Source organism: Triturus cristatus, chromosome 5_1 (genome assembly GCF_964204655.1).
Source record: "Triturus cristatus chromosome 5_1, aTriCri1.1, whole genome shotgun sequence".
NCBI lineage: Eukaryota > Metazoa > Chordata > Amphibia > Caudata > Salamandridae > Triturus > Triturus cristatus.
The window spans coordinates 728,208,897-728,230,395 of record NC_140587.1 but is presented as its reverse complement, the minus strand read 5'-3'; positions in this window follow the sequence as shown (position 1 = coordinate 728,230,395).

The window sequence follows — 21,499 nt, the reverse complement described above, 5'->3', positions numbered from 1 at the left end:
TAGTAATGCAAATACATTCAGCATCACTAAGGCTGGTTGCCCTTGCTGGAGTGTAGTCAGTCACCCAGGTTACACATGGTGCTGGTTTCAAAAAGGAGTTTGGACATGTGCTGTTTTCAGAATCTGAAAAGTGGATTCAAAATGTGTCAGTCTGTAAAAGTGTTTATCACTTGCCAAAAAAAAGAGTAGTAAGTGTGCTTTCAAATTGGCAAAGAAATTTCATTTTGTGACTAATATGAAAACATGACTCTGTGTGCAAATAGGAATTACAGGCAGAGATTTATTGCGTATTGCTCTGGTGATTTTACATTTGCATTAGATGTAAAGGGGCAGCCATTTTTTTGTATGCAGAAACAGACTCTTAGCACACAGCCAGCTGCTTATCCTGTGGAATCATGCATAGTATTCACAACCGAGTGGGGTTTGAGGTTTCAGTCAGTAATGCAAATACATTCAGCATCACTAAGGCTGGTTGCCCTTGCTGGAGTGTAGTCAGTCACTCAGGTTACACATGGTGCCGGTCTTAAAAAGCAGTTTGGACATGTGCTTTTATCAGAATCTGAAAAGTGGATTCATAATGTGTCAATCTGTAAAAGTACTCATCACTTGCCAAAAAAAAGAGTAGTAAGTGTGCTTTCAAATTGGCAAAGAAATTTCGTTTTGTGACTATTGTGAAAACATGACTCTGTGTGTAAATAGGAATTACAGGCAGAGATTTATTGCGTATTGCTCTGGTGATTTTACATTTGTATTAGATGGAAAGGGAGAGGTATTTTTTTATGCAGAAGCAGACTCTTAGTACACAGCCAGCTGCTTATCCTGTGGAATCATGCATAGTATTCACAACCGAGTGGGGTTTGAGGTTTCAGTCAGTAATGCAAATACATTCAGCATCACTAAGGCTGGTTGCCCTTGCTGGAGTGTAGTCAGTCACCCAGGTTACACATGGTGCTGGTCTGAAAAAGCAGTTTGGACATGTGCTTTTATCAGAATCTGAAAAGTGGATTCATAATGTGTAAGTCTGTAAAAGTGTTTATCACTTGCCAAAAAAAAGAGTAGTAAGTGTGCTTTCAAATTGGCAAAGAAATTTCGTTTTGTGACTAATGTGAAAACATGACTCTGTGTGTAAATAGGAATTACAGGCAGAGATTTATTGCGTATTGCTCTGGTGATTTTACATTTGCATTAGATGGAAAGGGGGAGCCATTTTTTTGTGCAGAAGCAGACTCTTAGCACACACCCAGCTGCTTATCCTGTGGAATCATGCACAGTATTCACAACCAAGTGGGGTTTGAGGTTTCAGTCAGTAATGCAAATACATTCAGCATCACTAAGGCTGGTTGCCCTTGCTGGAGTGTAGTCAGTCACCCAGGTTACACATGGTGCTGGTCTGAAAAAGCAGTTTGGACATGTGCTTTTATCAGAATCTGAAAAGTGGATTCAAAATGTGTCAGTCTGTAAAAGTACTTATCACTTGCCAAAAAAAAGAGTAGTAAGTGTGCTTTCAAATTGGCAAAGAAATTTCGTTTTCTGCCTAATATCTAACCATGACTCTGTGTGCAAAGAGGAATTACAGGCATAGATTTATTGCGTATTGCTTTGGTGAATTTACATTTGCATTAGACGTAAAGGGGGAGCCATTTTTTTGTGCAGAAGCAGACTCTTAGCACACACCCAGCTGCTTATCCTGTGGAATCATGCACAGTATTCACAACCGAGTGGGGTTTGAGGTTTCAGTCAGTAATGCAAATACATTCAGCATCACTAAGGCTGGTTGCCCTTGCTGGAGTGTAGTCAGTCACCCAGGTTACACATGGTGCTGGTCTGAAAAAGCAGTTTGGACATGTGCTTTTTTAAGAATCTGAAAAGTGGATTCAAAATGTGTCAGTCTGTAAAAGTACTTATCACTTGCCAAAAAAAAGAGTAGTAAGTGTGCTTTCAAATTGGCAAAGAAATTTCGTTTTGTGACTAATATGAAAACATGACTCTGTGTGCAAATAGGAATTACAAGCAGAGATTTATTGCGTATTGCTTTGGTGAATTTACATTTGCATTAGATGTAAAGGGGGAGCCATTTTTTTGTGCAGAAGCAGACTCTTAGCACACAGCCAGCTGCTTATCCTGTGGAATCATGCATAGTAATGACAACCGAGTGGGGTTTGAGGTTTCAGTCAGTAATGCAAATACATTCAGCATCAGTAAGGCTGGTTGCCCTTGCTGGAGTGTAGTCAGTCACCCAGGTTACACATGTTGCTGGTCTCAGAAAGGTGTTTGGTATTGCTCTGGTGATTTTACATTTGCAATAGATGGAAAGGGGGAGCTATTTTTTTATGCAGAAGCAGACTCTTAGCACACACCCAGCTGCTTATCCTGTGGAATCATGCACAGTATTCACATCCGAGTGGGGTTTGAGGTTGCACTTAGTAATGCAAATATATTCAGCATCACTAACGCTGGTTGCCCTTGCTGGAGTGTAGTCAGTCACCCAGGTTACACATGTTGCTGGTCAGAGAAAGCTGTTTGGTATTGCTCTGGTGATTTTACATTTGCATTAGATGGAAAGGGGGTGTTATTTTTTTATGCCGAAGCAGACTCTTAGCACACAACCAGCTGCTTATCCTGTGGAATCAAGCACAGTATTCACAACCGAGTGGGGTTTGAGGTTGCAGTCAGTAATGCAAATACATTCAGCATCACTAAGGCTGGTTGCCCTTGCTGGAGAGTAGTCAGTCACCCAGGTTACACATGTTGCTGGTCTGAAAATGTTGTTTGGACATGTGCTTTTTTAAGAATCTAAAAAGTGGATTCATAATGTGTCAGACTGTAAAAGTGTTTATAACTTGCCAAAAAAAAGAGTAGTAAGTGTGCTTTCAAATTGGCAAAGAAATTGCGAATTCTGACTAATATGTAAACATGACTCTGTGTACAAAGAGGAATTACAGGCAGAGATTTATTGCGTATTGCTCTGGTGATTTTACATTTGCATTAGATGGAAAGGGGGACCTATTTTTTTGTGCAGAAGCAAACTCTTAGCACACACCAGCTGTTTATCCTGTGGAAACATGCACAGTATTCACAACCGAGTGGGGTTTGAGGTTTTAATCAGTAATGCAAATACATTCAGCATCACTAAGGCTGGTTGCCCTTGCTGGAGTGTAGTCAGTCACCCAGGTTACACATGTTGCTGGTCTGAAAAAGCTGCTTGGACATGTGCTGTTTTCAGAATCTGAAAAGTGGATTCAAAATGTGTCAGACTGTAAAAGTACTTATCACTTGCCAAAAAAGTAGTAGAAAGTATGCTTTGCAATTGGCAAAGAAATTTTGTTTTCTGCCTAATTTCAAAGCATGACTCTGTGTGCATACAGGAATTGTTTTTAGATAATTAATTTGTGAAGATGTTATTGTGATTTTCATTTATAGGAAAGGGGTTTATAGTATTTTAAGATTTCAAAAGATCATAAAAAATGTAGTAATATATTTAAATAAAATAAAGGAATTTTTTTTTAGTTTTTTTCAGGTATTGCTGAAGAGCAGTGAACAAAATTTAAGATGCCTACAAAATCCAGACTAAAGAAAGACCACAAAAAAAACCTATATTTGAAGACAACTGGAGGACCTAAGTTAGTTGGAGATGCTCATGTTGGGAAAAAGAACAAATCTTCTGGTAAGCAGACAAAAGATTTTTTAAAGAACATCTTCAAAAAAAGGAAAAATGTACAAAATGTCTGTACTGGAAAGAATGTTTTCAATAGAAAAAAACAGGAAAAAATTGAGAATTTAGTTAATGCAAATATACCTTCTGCAACAATAAAGATTAACTTAAACAGAAAAACAGCGTTTAAAGAGATACGTAGAAAAATGTTTCAGAGAAGAGTTATGTCCAATTTGATAAAGGATGTGAAGAAATTAAGCAAAAGGCAAAATATTACAAGAGAAAAAAAGAAATTGAAGCCATTGCAGCAAAGGCATTAGAATTAAAAAGGAAACTATTCATTTTAATTTTGAATAGGATGCGTACATTAGATAAAATGGTTAATGTACTGAAATCACAAAGCAAAAGGAAAAGAGTAGTGAACAGAACAAACTTTTGTAAAGTGTTTTTAGGAAAATGGATGCATAGTTCAAGTAGTGAACCTTTTTTTAATGAAGAGAGTTATTTTCAAAGTAATAGTTTGCTGCATGCAGTTGACACCAGAGGTCGTGCTTATGAAGTGAAAAATGGTTGCATAATGGAGAAGGAGATAATGGTTCCAAGAGATGAGGTACAAGTGATGGCGGATGAGGCTATGGGGAGATGTCCTAAAGCCCCAGTGTACACTTGGAATTGTAGTAGTATTTGCACTGTGCGTCAGGAATCTATTGATAAATTTCGTGAGTTTCTAAGAGAATATAGTAAAAAAAGTGTAAAACAGAAGATTAAGGTGCTTCAAAGTCTAGATCCATGCAGAGTGAGAGAGAATACTGGTTTGCAGGGTCATTCTCTGGCTTGTCTATCTAGAAAAGTGTGTAATAGTGTTTTCCATCATTTTAGGATGCTGGCTGTTCATCATACTGAAATGAGAAAGTTTGTGAGACGGTTGTATTTTGCTAAAAGTCCAGCAATAAAGTTAGATGAATTGAATAGGGCTCTGTTCCGTGGATCGGTATCAGATGTAGAGAAGGTTGTTGATGAAATTCAGTTTTGTTACTTTGGTCCTGAACAAAACAGTGCAGAAAAGGACACAGTAAATGAGGAAGAAGTGGAAGAGAATGTAGAACCCTCTGTAAGTAAGACATTTAATGATCACATAACAAAATTTGAAAAAATCTCTAATGAAAGACCAAATATTACTTGTATTTGTTGCCGCAGAACTCATTATAGAAAACAAACTAGGAATGTTGATCTCTACAGAAAGAGTGAAAATGAAGATAATTATAAGTGGAAAGATTTTGCCACATATATATTTCTTGAAAATTGTTTTGAATTGGGTGAAGATCAGCGTATTTGTAAATAATGTTACAACAAGTTAGAGGAAAATAGAATGCCGACCAGAGCTGTACATAATAATTTAGAATTGGATGCTATTCCTGCTGAACTTTCTGAATTAAATACATATGAGTCTATACTTATTCAATGTGTTCATCCGTTCCAGACCATAGTACGTATGGAGCCCAAAACTGGTAAAATTACCTCCTTCAGATTTACTGAGAGGTTTAAAAGGTAGAGTGGTGTATTTGCCCTTGCATTCGAAAAAAAATATGGAAACTATTGATGCGGATACTTTGGAAACTGAACCATTAGTTATTCTGGTTAATGGTGAACCTACAAACAATAAGAAGATTTGGCAGGAGCTTGTAGATGTACGGAAAGTACAAAGAGCAAATTTGTATTTGAAAAGGAATAACAAATGGTATGAATCAATTTATATAGAAGAAGAAGAAGAAGAAGATTTACAAGAAGACACAGAAACACCAACTGGACAAATTGAAAAAGTGGACAAGTCAAAGGAAGAAGAAATTTATGAACATTTTAGCATACATCCTCTTCATTCAAAAGAAGTTATGGGAGACAATATTGATCTGTTTCAGATGAAGAAAGCAAAAGGAACTCCCGTGAGTGTATGGGAGGAGAGCTTGGAAGCTCAATGTTTTCCCCAGCTGTTTCCTAAAGGAAAAGGAGGACGATACGATGAACGTCCAGAACAGATTCCAGCTTCTGAGTATCGGACTACAAGACTATATGCTGAAGATCCCAGATTTCGACAAAGTATTCCTTATTTGTTCCATCTTTTATTTGAAAGCGACTTGTCTGCACTATCTTATGCAGTAAATCACATTTTAAAAAGTGGAGTACATTTACAAAATGTGTCTGCTAAGGATTTTATGGAGAAAGTGCAGCACCGAGATGATCATTTGGAAACACAACTGATCAATCTGATGGCTTGTCAGCGTGGGACAAATGAATATTGGTACAGACGCCATGGTGAATTAAAATGCATGTTACGAAATTTAGGAACACCAACATGGTTCCTTACCCTAAGCTGTGCTGAGTACGCTTGGGATGATTTACTGGATTTTCTACGAGAGGCAAATTCAAACATTAAAAACATCGAATACAAGACAGCAGGAGAACTGTGCTCATTGGATCCGGTTAATGTTTGCAGATATTTCAATCATAGATTTGAGGCTATGATGTCCTTCATCTGCAATAAAAAAAATCCACCTCTAGGAGAAGTAGTGGATTTCTTTTGGAGAAAAGAGTACCAGGCAAGAGGTGCTCCTCATATTCATATGCTGTTTGTTATATCCTGGCTTGGTATTTATTTATGTGATCTCCTACTCAGCCTGTGGAATGTTCATTCTATGAGGTATCACAGAATGTTGAGAGCCAGAGAGTCAGTTGAGAAGGGCTGAGCAAGAGACAAGCTGCTCCTGGTGGGGTTTACCATGGGCCTACCATTGGTCTCTGTACTGGTCTTGACTACTGGCTATGGATTTATCTGGATTACCTGGAACTAACTGCCAATAAACATCCTAAGATCCTCCAAACGTCTGGACTCAGTTACTACAATTTTTGGCGACGATCTTCTTAAAGAACCTACAACTTCAACCTTGTCAAGCTTCAAGAAACCACTTCAACAAAATTCAACAGCATCTAACTGGCACCTGTCTCAACTCACATTCGAGACCCCACCAGTGACCCCCATGGTCGCCCTCAACGCAACGTGCCAGTTTCAGTGGGTAAACAGCTACTACCTTTATTTGTAGCATCTCAAGTTCCTGCCTCTACGTGTAGCATCTCAAGTTCCTGCCTCTACTGGTCTGTTCTTCCAACGCAGGCATCACCTCAAATACTTTGTCTGTTTCTACTGCTGCCCAAGACTTCTGACAAGCTAGAGCCTCAACAAACAAGCTCCGGTTTCTTATGTAACTCAAATATGTCTACTAACAAAATAATTTATCTGCCTGCTTAACAGTGAATTGTATGCGTTTTTCCAGCAAGCCTGCAAGCTCTATCAACAACGTTTCAAAACAAAAATATTTCATTCACTTTACCTACAGTTGATTTTCAAGTGTGCATCCAGACCCCAGCGGATACTTTCTGGGAAGTCTACATTCAGTCTTGGGCATCTACTTTCCAGAGCTTTTGCTACGCGTATTTTGCTGTGCCTTCAGGTGAGGGTAAGCCTACTTCAAGTTTTCCTACGTCTGGGAAACTGCTGTGTTTTCAACAAGGTTAAGCCTGTTTGTTTAACTTCAGCTGCTACACATCCTTGTCTGACTGGAAAAGACATGTGTCCCTTTCATGTGTGCTCCTATAAAGGTTGCCACAGTGTTTTGAGAACTTTGTGCCTGTCTCTGCTGCTTAAAGAGAGCTTACTCGTGTAGTGCCTGAGTATGTGTCAAGAGTGATTTCTGCTGTCTCTACTACTTCAAGGCACAAGTGGCACCAAGTACAATCATATTCTGCGGTATAAGCGGCATTTTTTTTTCAGCTTTACACTTGTCTTGCCAGTTTTTCTGTGCCGCTGTGGTTCTACACGGTGAGGTATTGCATGACAGTGAATTTGGATGGAGTTGCGCATTGACATTTTGAACTGCTCCTGTTTTTTTTTAAAATACATGCGCAGCGCGTGCAATCTTACCTGCATACAGTGCTCCTACGATTTCTTCAACTGTGACGTCTTTCTCCGCAGCGAAGTCGTCTTCGTGTCTCTCCGCTCCTGCCCATAGACGTTCAACTGCTTCAGCGTGCCGGAAGCCACTCGGTACGGCGCTCAAAACGTGGCGCCATCTTGTGGTTCTTCGTTGCTTTGGTTTACAAGCATTTTACTGAATAACATTTGCCAACCACGTGCTGTGCGTGCAATAAAGTTACACGTTTGTCATGAATCCGCACCAGCAGTATTGAGTGCACATGGTTTGTCACCTCTTGTTTTTTTTTCTTTTTTTTTGGTGTCAATCTCAAGATTTGGAGCGGAGTAGAAAGAATTCTTTGCCTCCAGCAATTTACCGGTTTATGTATGTCATTATAGACGCTATGCAGCATTTCATTCTACAATCTCCAGCTGATGTCTGACAGAACAATGGTTGTGAAGTTTGCAGGAGGGTTTGTCTCTGTTAACACCATGTGTTGTGACTGATTTTTCTAAGTTTTGGCACAAAACTTGTTTTTTTTTTTTCTCTAGTGCAAAGTGGTATTGGGTTACACTGTCATCTAGTGGCTAAGTTAATTTGGAGACGTTTAATTCTTTTTAACAAGATGACTTTGACCACGCATGGCATTAGTAATATTTTTAGTTTTGAAAGGTTCTGCATTTTCTTTTCAAAATGTTTTTATCACGTTTGTTTTGTGTAAGGCATGTTTAACATCAGTGATATTGGTTTACTAGATTCAAGTATTATCATTATAATCAGGCACACATGTTTTAACGTTCTAGCTTTGCAAATATATTAGTCAACTTCATATTGCTGCCCATATTAGGTTTGATGTTTTGAATCATATTCATGTATGCTGTTATCTTATTCAAGCGGCATTCTTATCTAGTACACTTTACCCTTTAAGGGGAGTACGAGAATGGTTCCTGTCCCATTATTTCAATTTTCTAGTTTGTTCACACACACATATACAGGATATACAGTTTTAGGTCGTGTCCTGTTTCTAAGCTGTACAGTTTGGGTGTCAGTCCCATCTCTATTGTGCGCAATTTAATTCAACCTTCCTCCTGGGGAGCTATGCAAGGGTGTAGCCTGTTGACAGTGCACATTTTACCTTACACAGGGTGTTCAAGTTTTTCTTTCTCACGCAGAGCTCAAGCTACCCATCCAAAGGTTACAGTTACAGTCCTATTGCATAAGTGTGGGTTCCGACCCAAACATTGTCAGTTTTACCTTTTTACAGGGATTTCATGCCAAGGTTACAGTCCTTATGCATTACCAGGGGTTCCTACCCAAATATTCCTTTGGAATATATCATGAGTACCTACTCATATATGCTGTTTTAACACAGTTACATCACTACGGTGCACGGTGTTTGTTCTTACACTTATATGTGTTTGGGGAGCACTCCCAGTTTGGTGCACAGCACGTCTCTTTTCCAAGTATTAGTCGTGTACGTTATTGGCCTTAGTCATCTGCTTATTTATGTATGAATCAATCTGTTTGCATTTGTTAACCATTTCTATTTCTAGGTTTTAGTGATGGATACTTACCCATATAATCTAGTTAACGTTAAAATGCTAATGCCAGTGTCTGCCAATGCCTGCGTCTTGTGCTGAAAGCCTGCCGTTATTAATTTTTTTTTTACACTGTCTGGGGAAGAATTGTGTATGCTCATGTATGTGTCTTGACTGCTGCCTGTTCTTCTTTTAACGACTAGATTTCATTTTATGCAGAGGCATGGACATTTATTTTGTGGTTGGCTCATATCAAGCATTCCTCACATTGTTTTTATGCAGTGCTCTCACTTATGCTCAAATGGGTATCAGTCTCATTTTAGTGGTTTGTGTTTTCAAGTTCTAATGGAAATTAGTTTCATGGTCTGTGGTGGGTGTTAGTTAGGGGTGGGCGGAATTTGCGGAATTAACCTTCGCAAATTATCGCGAGAATGTTTAAAATTATCGCAAACAAGCAGAAATATCGCGAAGATGCGGAAGGTTTTTTCCGGCATGTTCGCGCGATTTTCTGCATGGTTGCGGGTCGCCAACTTACCCATGTGGCTGCTTGCGGGCGCGGCCATCTTGTTTTGAGTTGTTCTCGCGGTGCATGATCGCGAGAAGAAAGACGTGATCGCGCGACGCATGACGTCACTGCGGGCGCGAACTGTCGCGAGACAGCGCAAATGGCTAAAAACAATACAACATCTCATGGAGAACGCGACCGGATCAAGAAAACTTGTCGGCGAACGCAGGGAATCAGGTAAGGCGATCGCGCGCGCGCGAGAATGTATCATTTTACAGCGCGAGCAAGAAACAAATTATCGCCAAGCTGCGGAAACCGGAATTTTTGACATCTTCGCGCTCTCCGCGGAACGCAAAAATGTCAAAATATCGCAATTTCCGCGAACGGAACGAAATTTTTGCCCAGGCCTAGTGTTAGTCCCATCTGCATGGTTTTTATGGGTACAAGTCCCATGTGTTTGTAGTGGAAGTCAGACCCATCTACTTAGTCCCATGTGTTTGTAGGGGGTGTTAGTCCCACCTATTTCATTTTTATGGGTACTAGTCCCATGTGTTTGTAGTGGGTGTTAGTCCCACCTATTAGTACCACCTATTTTTTTTTGGTTATGGGTACAGGTCCCATGCGTTAGTAGAGGGTGGGTCACCTATCTACGTCGTTCTAATGGATATTTTATGTTAGTCTATGGTTTTGGTGAGATTGTTTTTACAGAATGTCAAATGATTATTATGATTGTCTAGTGAGTCTAGTGAGTGAAAGGTGTTCTCCACCTTCAGATGACTGGATTTTATGTTGGATGACATTCTGTTTTTTTGTTGGTTTTTTTCAACATGAACATCAAGATTTTGTAATATGCAATATGAGGAATTGTTAATATTTCGAAGGTCCGTTAGAGAATGTGTGTTTTTTTTAGTAAATAATGTTGCTCAGTGCATCTTTGTAATTAGGCTGTGGGCTAAGATGTTGTTGTTCACATTTTTCTTCTTGTAGCCAGAGTTACGCTACCACCTAGTGGGCAAATTAGTTTTTTTTCCATTGTGTGTAAAACCAAGCATGGTATTTGGATAAAGTTTGTCATAGGAAAGGTTTACAGCTACAGTATAGCACAGTGCACATTATTTTTAGTAAAATGTCATGTTTAAGTTTCCCCATTCAGCAGTGCACATTTTCCCCTACACAGGATATCTAAGTTTTTTTTGATTGACGCAGTGCACAAGGTTGTTCCTCATCATGAGATATTTTACTAGGGTTTTGAGTCCCGTCACAATTGTGCACACGTTTTTTTTAGTCCACAGGGTTTTTTTAGTAGCGTCATTATTATACATACATGGTTACCTCCACACGAGGTGACATTCAAGGGTTCTGAGTCCCGTCAACATGTTTGTTTCTAGGTGAGGTGTTTCTTATCGGGCATTTTCCCATCTTCTATAGTGCACAACATGTTTGCCTCAACAGGAGGTGTTTTTAAATGGGTTACGTTCCCGTTTGGTGCACAACTATTGACCTCCACTATAGGTGAGTAGTATGGGTTACAGTCCCATCACTGCAGTGTACGATATCTAACCTCTACATGAGGTGTGTCGTTTTTCTCAACTGTGCACAACATTTTTAGTTTTACCTGTTAGTTCACAACAGTGCACAATATATTTTTAGGTGGTGTGTTTATTGAGTTTTATGCTCATCTGTTTAGTGCACTGTCTGCACCTGGTCATCACCTGTTTATTTAGCTATGTTACCTTCACAGGGTATCTGGCCTGAATACCATCTGTTGTTTTTTTCAAATTTAATGTGCTTTGTTTACAAATTTTCAATTGGTATTCAACATCTACATCCTTGTTTTTGAAATTGTTATTTAATGGGAAGTGTGAGTGATTCCTTTGTTTTTCTTCTCACTATTTCCTGTTATAGCCCAGTTTTCCTTGTGATTCTTTTACTGATTTTGGGGTTCCTACAGGTCTTTTTAGCCTCACCACATCACCCACCATCCCCACACACCCGCACGCACAACTACGGCTACTCCAGTAAAAAGATCTCCGACAGAGAGCCCTCCTGAAGGGCCCGTGAGGGACTGCAGCGCCACCCCCACGAGGAGCAATGCCCGATGATGATGCTTTGCACCCGCAAGGGTGTGTGAGGGCACTTGGAAAACCACCCAGGAGTATCTGGCCTACACGTTAGACATCACCGCGAACCTTTACAAATCACCATTATTTTCCCAACCCCTCAGCAGTTCACCACTTTGGGACTGCCCACCATAGGAACTGGTACCATTTTGTGTATTTATTCATTTACTGATGCCATTTGTGGATTCTGGATTCTTTCGTTCTGTGTTTTTCTCTGTTTTTCTTTAATGGTTTTATGCTTTAGTTCACTGGAGGTTTTCTTCTCCTTCTATCAGTTAGGGTCTGATATAGATTGTCTCTTTTTATACATGCCTGGCAAGCAGGTATATCTTGGGGTAATTATTGATGTTTTCTCTTATTGTTTCTGTTATTGTGCTAGAAGGGAGGATGGTCTTCTCACTTTTGTCATCTTCATTTATGTCTTGCATCTTCTTGTGGTTTTTCTGTTTTTTTTTCATTGGTGTACAGTGTTTCCGACTTACTCTTTGTCTTTCTTCTTTACTTTATCTTTTCATTTGAAGCAATTTATTTGTTTTATATGGAAGATAAGGGGATATGTTATATCCTGGCTTGGTATTTATTTATGTGATCTCCTACTCAGCCTGTGGAATGTTCATTCTATGAGGTATCACAGAATGTTGAGAGCCAGAGAGTCAGTTGGGAAGGGCTGAGCAAGAGACAAGCTGCTCCTGGTGGGGTTTACCATGGGCCTACCATTGGTCTCTGTACTGGTCTTGAATACTGGCTATGGATTTATCTGGATTACCTGGAACTAACTGCCAATAAACATCCTAAGATCCTCCAAACGTCTGGACTCAGTTACTACACTGTTGTGGATCAAGGATGCCCCAAAGTTTGGAACAGATACTGATGAAGCAGTGTTATCTTACATTGAAGAATATTCAACATGTGCTATACCAAAAAGCACAGAAGAGAAAAAGTTCAAGGAGCAAGTTTTACGTTTCCAAAGTCATCGGTGTGGAAAATACTGTCGACGGAAATACAAGAGCAAAGATAAATACTACACTAAATGTCGATTTGGATTTCCTAGACCTGTTCTTTCAAATGGAAGAGTAAACAGTTTTATGTCATCTGTGAGACATACTATCACAAGAAAATCACCTAAGAATACCTACAACCTAAAAAGAAAAGAAGAATCAAAAAATATAAATGACTACAACCCAGTCATTTTATCCATGTGGAATGCTAACATGGATATACAGTATGTAGCTGACAATTCCATTGCTGTTGCTCGATATGTAACGTCTTACATTACTAAATCTGAAAAAACTGAATTGAAAGAAATGTGGGAAGAGATTTCTCACGAGAAGACTGTCAGTAAGAAGCTGTACAGTTTCAGTTTAAAGATGTTATCGCATCGAGAAATTGGATCCTACGAATGTTCAGATAGGTTATCATCTGCAAGTCTCTACTCGAAATCAAGAAGAATAATTTGGGCAAGTTTAGGCCTTGCAGCAATGAGAAATCGGGTACTGAAATCTGTTAGAGAAATTGAATATTTGGCCGAGAATGACCCAGAAAGTACAGATATTTTTAAATCAAACATGTTGGACACATATTATCCCAAGAGAAGTCAACATCTGGAGAACATGTGTCTCTATGAAGTGCTGCAGAACTACATTTATTCACGGAAAGCCGCAGAAGACATCAAAAATGGAAAATATAAAGTCATTGGTGAGGAAGGATGTTTGGTGAAGCAAACAAAAGGAAGTTTGATAAATCACCGGAAGCTGAGTTGCGACACTACTGACAAAAAGGAATTTTACTACTTGGCTCTTTTACAGCTGTTTAAACCATGGCGTTCAGAGGATGAACTACTGGGAGAATTTCAAAGCTATGAAGATTCATTTAATGCTTGCAAAGACAGCATACAATGCAATACATTCACAACTTATCTGTAAATGAAGAAATTGAACAGGAAACTACAATTGCAGCAGAAGTAGCTAGAGACAGTTCTCAGGACAGCCAAAGTTCAGGAACACTCAGTCAAGATCCCCTAGGACAACCAATCGTTGAAAATGAAGCATCAATAGCCATGAATGAAGTGGAAACGGCTATGAATCAAGCTCAAGAAGAATTTATAGACTTACAAAATTTGGAAAGACAACTGAACGAAGAGCAGCAACAAATTTATGAAGAGATCAGAAACAAAATTGATCACGGATTTCTACATGAAAAAAAAGAGTGCTCATGCACATCATTTCATCCAATCAGTATGTATGTAAGCGGACAAGCTGGAACTGGAAAAAGTTTCCTAATAAAAGTCATCAGAAGCTACCTACAGCAAAAAACGGATTCTACTTTGTCTTGTGTGGTTACTGCTCCAACTGGGTTAGCAGCATATAACATAAAAGGAATTACCTTACATCGTTTGCTAATGTTACCAGTGGAGCATGAGAACAAAATACAATACAACAAGCTAACTGGAGAAGCATGCTTGGAAGTTTCAAGAGTATTGAAGAAGATGCAAGTTCTCATTATTGATGAGGTGAGCATGGTATCAAACTTAATGCTTGCCTTTGTGCATTTAAGAATGCAGCAAATTCTAAGGACAGACTATGACATGTTATTTGGTGGAAAACATGTCATAGTTTTTGGGGATCTTCTACAGCTTACTCCAGTTAAAGGACAACCAGTGTTTAATACTGTGACACATGAAGACACAAAGAAGTCATTGGGAAGCATCGGTAATGCAAATATTAGGTCCTTCTTTGAGTACAAGGAACTTACTACTAATATGAGGCAAGCAAACGATGAAGAATATGGAAGTATTCTGAAAGATATCAGGATTGGACTACTCACAGAAGTTGGCAAAAAAGCATTACAGAGTCGGCTGCTACATAATTTATTTCCAAAGGAAGAAATAGTTGCAGAGAAGATATACAAGAACATTGCAGAAAAGAAAAGTGTCATCTGCTTAATGCCAACTCTACGTGAATGCTCAATATTCAATGAGGAGCTTTTAAAATTGGAAAAGGAAGATATCAGGAAATTGGAAGCAGTGGACAAAATTGAGGATGGAAGAATTACTATCACATTAACAGGCACACTGAAAAATAAATTGGATTCACTAGAGAAGAACATTTCCAAAACAGCTGGATTAGAAAAAAATCTATATGTTTGCATGAACTGTAGAGTATTTTTAAGGAGAAATTTGGATGTTGAAAAAGGTTTAGTTAATGGAGCTATGGGAAGAGTTGTGGGTTTTATTAATTATCAGAAAAAAGATGGAATTGAATGTTTAAAAATAAAATTTGATCAGATAGAAGAAGTTAAAGATATTTGTCGTTGTTCAGTCCGTTTCATGCTTGTGAAAGACTTATATGTACGTAGGAAGCAGTTTCCGTTTTCTCTAGCATATGCTGTAACTATTCACAAGTCTCAAGGATTGACTGTAGATTGTGCTTTTGTGAACATTGGTTCAACTGTGTTCAAAGAAGGTATGGCTTATGTAGCTTTGTCACGAGTGAAAACATTATCTGGTTTATTCATGATAGACTTTGATGACTCAAAAGTTAGTGCTGATACAAATTGTGTAAAGGAGTATAATAGATTAAGAAGAACCTATGCTCCTCATTTAGGTCAGTATCCTGTGTTGGAGAAATGTGTAGTTTCTCGTAAAAGGAGAAATGAGAATATCTGTAATGAAGATGTAGAGAGGAGGAAAAAAAAGAGAAGTGATGTAATTGCAAGCAAAAACAAAAAGGAAAATGAAGAAGAGGTTGTAGGATGTCATTTTGAAAATAGCTCTGGTGTCAACTGCTACGCTAATGTAGTGCTGAATGTTGCATTTTATCTGGAAAGTGTGCAAGAGCAGATAATAGTAAATCAGGGAAAAAGATTCTGTTCTGAGTTGAGTCTCCTTTTTCAAAAGCTGAGTAATGATAAAACTCAAATAGAAAGTGCTACTGAAATTAGAAAACTTTTAGATGTATGTTCAGGACGAACACAGTTTTCTCAAAATGTACAGCAAGACGCACAGGAATTCTTGATGTTTTTTCTTCAGGTACTGGAAGAAGAAGGGGTTCCCACTGAAAATTTGTTTGGTCTCTCTTATAAATGGGAACATAGTTGTGAAAACTGTTATAATATATGTGGCTCTAATGTTGATTCTGAAAGGTTTATTTATTTAACATTGCCAGAAAGTAAAACAGTCACTTTTGCTAAATTAGTTAAAGATGCTAATCATAGCATGGAATGCAGTGAGCGTAAATCTGAAATGTTTTCAACGTTAATTTTAAAGGAATACGGACAATATGTAATTTTAATGATGCAACGATGTAAAGCTGATGGGTCAAAATTAGATACTTTAATAAAGAAGTTTACAGGACAGCAATTATCAATTTCAGGAAAAACTTTTGTAACAGTTGCAATAATTTTCCATGAAGGACCTACTGTTACTTCTGGACATTACACAGTTTATCTTAAATGTGAAAAAGGCTGGACACTGTGTAATGATTCAAAATTGATTTTCAAGCAACGTTTGCCTTTTGATTTAGCAAATTCCTATCTAATCTTCCTGAAACCAAAATTTTAGAGAGACTTGGCAAGATCTGTACAAAACAATTTTACCATTTTATTGGATTACCATTGGAATTTTCAAAAAAAATGATTTTACAAATTATCATTTGGCCTAATGGAAAGGTAACCAATTGCAATGTGGACTTTTTAAATTTTTAATGAAACTTTGGAAAACCAAAAATTTAGACAAAATCGGTAACATCTGCACAATTTAAATTTTGGAATGTTATTGGATTGCCATTGGAAATTTATTCAAAAAAGATTTTTAAAATTACTATTTGGTCATGAGGAAAGGTAAACAATTGTATTGTGGACTTATTTAATTATTAATTAATCTTTCGGAAACCAAAATGTTACAGAGAATCGGTGAGATCTGTACAATTTAAACTTTGGAATTTTATTGGATTAACATTGGAAATTTAATCAAAAAAGAATTTTAAAATTACTATTTGGCCTAAAGGAAATGGAACCACATGTATTGTGGAGTTATTTGAGATATAATATTTTTGGGATTATACTTCTGAAACGAAAATGTCAGACGGTATTTTAAAGAAATAAGTATTGATATTAGATGATATTTTTTAAGAATATTATGCATTTCTATAATGTTATGTTTAAGTTAAAAGAGATTCTGGGCTTTTTTAAAACAATCTTTGAGATTGTTATTTTTTTTTTGCCCGCTGTTAAATGATGAATGCAATTGCTTTCACAATTTATAGTGAAATGCAATATATTCTGAAAACAGCAAAAAAAAGGCAAACAATTTTTTGGGAAAATATGTAAATATGTGTACTGTATTATAAAATGTTTTATTAAATATTAATACTTTGTTCTTTTTTTTCAGATTGAGATAGAACATTTTCAAAAACTTGAACCATTTTTAAAGCAATTAAAATTAAATTTAAATTAAAAAATAATTTTTTGAGTGGGTATGGTAAGTCAAAAATTTCATGGTCCCTTTTTTCCACTTCTCCACAATCACATTTTCAGTTTTTCATTGTAGTCTCTCAAGGACCTTGTAATGTGATAATTGATTTTTAGTTTTTAAAAAAAAAAAAAAAAAAAAGGCATACCGTACACGTACGGTAAAAAAAAATAAAAAAAAGTTTTAAAAAAAATATAAAAAAAAGTTAAAAGGTAAGGTTGGCTCTTAAAAGAGCCGTTGTGTTCATGCAGGGACAGAGGAAAGAAAGAATGGGAATATTAGTCGGTACGACAAATGTGCTGATCTATTAAATTGTTCACTAGGGCAACACTGGTCTCCCTATGACAAATTAGATCATGACAAGTGGCGCACCGAATTAAAACCCTCGCAAACCGATGGTTGGTTTCCAGAGGACGAGAAAAAGGAGATGCTCCCCCCACAGATGAAGGGCTCAGCTGACCTACCGAAGATGGACTCGGCCCTGCAGATGATGGACCAGGCTGAGCTGCTGTGGATGTGCTTGGTTGACTTACTGAAGGGTTACCTTCAGTATGTCGAGCATGTGTCCTACCGTGTACATCTTGAAGGTGTCTCAACATGGTGTGATTCCCGAAGGAATACTTCTTGTTGGGATTCCCTCTTGAAAGTACACGGCCACAAAGCTTACAAGTCACTAAGGGTGCATTTACCTTTTTCTTGTCCTCTGGAAAAGAAAAATACTCCCATATGAAAGAGCTCTTTTGTTTCCTCCTTCTCTGCCTCAAGGTAGTGCTGCTAGCCTCACTCTCAGAAGAGTTCTGCTGTTCTGCCATCGTATCACAAAGACAACTCAGCTCCTTCTCCTAAGGGATCACAAGCAGAAATGAGGGGAATGGGTGTGGTGTAGGAAAGTTCTAGAACTGAAAGTAGTTTCAACCAATCAAAAGTTGTGTTTCATGATCACATGACCCACCGTGCGCGTACGTTACGCTTACGGAGCGCTTACGGTAAAAGTACGCATGCACGTAAAAAAGACACGCGCACGCGAGCATGCGCAAAACAGGCACGCCCCTTCACTTCCGCGTAACATGCGCGTGCAGCGTACGCGTTACGCGCTGCGTGCTGCGCGCGCGTGACGTACGTCTACGCAAATTGCGTAAATGAACGCAAACAGCGTAGAAATCTAACGTAATGAAAGAAAACGTGCGCTTACCGTACGCGCACGTTAAAAAAATAATAAAAAAAAAAAAAAGGGGAAAAAAAAACACTATGTTATGCTAATAAATCTTACCTGTTTAGTTTAAAAAATGGTAAAAAAAAATATATTGTAGAATTTTTAAAATTTAACCATAGTCTTTAAAAAAGGATAGAAAATTCAAATAAAAATATGTTAAAAAAATTGAAAAAAAAAAAAAAATGAATTAGCATTTAAAAAACCTTGCAAATTCACTGAAAAAACCATGGGTTTCACACACGTTATAGTTAGGAATGAGCATTTAAAAAACCTTGCAAATTCACTGAAAAAACCATGGGTTTCACACACGTTATAGTTAGGAATTAGCATTTAAAAAACCTTGCAAATTCAATGAAAAAACCAAAGTTATAGTTAGCTGGACATTTCACTCGTAAAAAACCAATGAAATTCCCCCGTTATAGTTAGTTCAGCTAACTATAACTCGCGCGCCCGCAATGCACTACTGATGACGTCACATATTACATCACTCATGACATGGTCACTGACATCACTCATGACATCACTGATGACATCTCAAATGACATCACTGATGACATCACTGATGACATCTTCCTTGTGATAGAGTGGCAGACCTCCTCTTCCCCTAATATATCCTTTGATACACACATTCAAAAATAGAGACTAAAATTTTTAAAACAATGGACATACCAATACCAGTTACAAGAACCTCTTAAGTAATTCTAAGAACCACATACACATCCACTCATTCACCAACAGTCCTATACAGTCACTCATACATGCACTCACTCATCATATGTACTCATACACCTATACATCCTGTTACACAATGCCACTCATCCATAGAGTTACTCACACATACTCACTCATGCTAATAAAGAAACAAACATACATTTATTATCTTATACAGTTATACACACACCACCACACTTACTTCTACGGAAAATTACACATACTTAGTCTTATAAACAATCACTTATAGAAACACATACTTATTCATACAGGAACTCTTTCAATCTCTCACTCTCACATATACTCACTTATATACACCAATAGTCACATATACTAGTTTAATAGATATGTAGTTACTCATAAAGACACTATTGAGACAGTCATTCACTCACTAACACACCCATACACACACTCATCCACCCATACAGTCCTGCACACATGCTGTCTTCAACACATACAAAGAGTGAATCACTCATTCATGCACCTATGCACTACATAATACCCCCCACCGAACCATACAGACACTCAGACTGATACTCAAAAAAACAACTAATAACCTATATAGACACCCAAGAAGCTACTCACCAACCCATGCAGCCACTTATACACAAAGTGAGAGACTGATACAGATATTTTCATATTTAAACATTACTCAGTAAGCCATGTATTCAGTATGATACACTTAATCAGTCAGATACACAATAAATTTTTCAAAAACAAAGCATCCATTTAGACACTTATATACCCATTTATTCTTTCATTGACCTTGAGATATACATATATTAAACATATTTAATTTTCAGAAATACACACATTCACTGGATGATGTCATCAGTGATGTCATCAGTGATGTCATTTGAGATGTCATCAGTGATGTCATGAGTGATGTCAGTGACCATGTCATGAGTGATGTAATATGTGACGTCATCAGTAGTGCATTGCGGGCGCGCGAGTTATAGTTAGCTGAACTAACTATAACGGGGGAATTTCACTGGTTTTTTACGAGTGAAATGTCCAGCTAACTATAACATGTGTGAAACCTTTGGTTTTTTCATTGAATTTGCAAGGTTTTTTAAATGCTAATTCCTAACTATAACGTGTGTGAAACCCATGGTTTTTTCAGTGAATATATATATATATATACATCAATTTCAATTTGAAATACATTTTGTATTTGATCATTTTTCCAGTGAGTATTCTTTTAAGCATGTACCACCACTGTTTCTATGGAAATGTGTTGCAGTATCTGAGAGGGGCCATAAGTGGTATTGTACTTACTCCAAGGTTGGACTGGAGTATATTTACAAATGTTTTGGATCCTTTTTGGCTGTAATAACTTTTGAAGTTCAGTTTGTGAATGCAAAAGGTTGACTCTTGCGGGTGTTTGTATTTGCATGTCCATCTCCACACCCATCGTTACCCTTCCTCAAACCTCTCCTTACACATCACTAGCACTGCCCGCCACAATGCTGGAAATAGGGTATGCCACCGCGGCATCCTAATTGCCGGTGCGGGACCGCCGCACCACTGGCGGCCAGTCCCAGCACCGCTAGGGTCCGCCATCCTAATAGGCCCCTAAGTCTCCATTTTTCAGCCACTCCTCCAGGCTCCTCCCACATTTACTACTAAAATGTATACCTGTGACTGTGGAGAGATTTGCAACTGGGACACAAAACTCTGCATAAAAAAGTAGGAGAGGTAGAGGCAGAGGTCTCCACATGTAGGTTTGAGAATCACATTTTGTAGTATTTGAGTAGTGATATTCTAGTACTAAATGTACTGCAAAATGTGTTTTACAAATTGGCCCTAATGATGATACAAGGAGAACAAGAAGAGACAAAAGAAACTGCTTGTTGCAAAATATATGGCATCCTGACTTCAAAAAAGACAAAGAAAATAACATAACTTTCCAATACAGCTAACTGAAATGTGTCTTCTATATGAACATTTGGATGTGTATTTGTTCAAATGATCATTTATATATAACACAATGCAAACAGAGTTATTTTTGGTACACAAAATGATTATCACGTATTACCCAATTGAATGGTGCTTACTTTTTTCACCTCTGAATAGGAACCCTAACCCTTTAACATACATTTCATGATACCCTAAACCTTTAAATCAGCTTATTACACACAGATAGTGCATTAACCATGTGAACTATCTTGCTAGTGTTGCTCTCTGAGAGCTGCAGCTACAAATATATGTCTGTAGGAGGTTGCTTGACATTCTAATACACCTTACCAATATGGAGTTTGGAAGGAGACTTGGCCGAATGTATGACGTTACAACACGGTCTTTACACCGCAATACGTTTACAACGCA